Genomic DNA, 1059 nt, shown 5'->3' with positions numbered 1-1059 from the left:
TAAACCCAGCCATGGGCGTAACCTAAATAACTTGTTAGTCGTATGCATAATGAAGTAATGTTAGTGTTATGCTAATTTTCATTCAGATTTAGAATATATGATGTAATAGCAATTTCTTTGAGTCTAATAATTAAGGGTTTGGTTTAAAAGCATATCTACGGAATTAAAACTTGAAAACTTAAATAGGTACCTTAAATGTTATTTGAAAATCTTTAATTTATTTACTAGCTTATAATCACATTCCATTCACAAATATCTTAAAATATTATAAGACTAGTCACATACTTTCCCGTATATAAAAATGTTCAATCATAATATGTATATCTGTTATTTTTTTAATGGAAGACGTATAATAATTTAAAGAACATTAATTACCTAATATTTATCTATGAAAATATATAAAAAACAAATATTTTTATAAAAATAATAAAAAATTCCTTCGAGCCGGATTTGAACCAGCGACCTATGGATAGCCATGATTATTACTCTACAGTCCACCGCTCTACCAACTGAGCTATCGAAGGTATGATATTTGTTCAGAAATTAAACATGTGTAAACAGAAAAAAGTAAAAGGCTCATTATCATTTAACAGAATATAAACGTGTGTTTTCACTGTATTTTGATTATGTAATTTGCTAGTATGTATAATTATCTTATAATTATACACAAATATGTGGTTGATTCAACAATAACAGTTCATTCATATGTATAAAATATAAATTTAAACAACATTGAACTGGAGTCTTGAACAAAATATATAACAGAACCGTAATTTAATTTTAATGCCTCGCTATTTTGATCCTGCCAGTAGCATATTTCGAAATATAACACGATTATCGGGTTAGTTAATTTCATTGCGCATTATTTAGATTTTATAGCAAAATAAAAATAAAACAAACAAAATATTCCTATTTGGTACCTATTCATTTAATTTGCGTGGTATAAAAAAACTACAACTTTTCTATATCTATAAATCTATATTATCCGAGAAGTCATCAGTAAGATACACAATTCCAGATTCCTTCGTACATTAATTATTATTTATTTTGTTTCATCTC

General features: G+C 26.2%; 1 non-coding gene across 1 annotated transcript; it reads right to left on the bottom strand.

The window, feature by feature from the left end:
• Window positions 1-435: 435 nt before the first annotated feature.
• TRNAY-GUA (transfer RNA tyrosine (anticodon GUA)) lies at window positions 436-524 on the bottom strand. The gene is given in 2 exon segments: window positions 436-471; window positions 488-524. It is a non-coding gene; the product is annotated as a tRNA-Tyr (tRNA).
• Window positions 525-1059: the final 535 nt, after the last annotated feature.

The sequence above is a fragment of the Colias philodice genome, chromosome 9 (assembly GCF_061535455.1).
Source record: "Colias philodice isolate Cphi_HAF_F1 chromosome 9, ilColPhil1 Martin Lab GWU primary, whole genome shotgun sequence".
Classification (NCBI taxonomy): domain Eukaryota; kingdom Metazoa; phylum Arthropoda; class Insecta; order Lepidoptera; family Pieridae; genus Colias; species Colias philodice.
The sequence above is the reverse complement of the archived record's forward strand: the minus strand, read 5'-3'. Positions and strand labels throughout refer to the sequence as shown.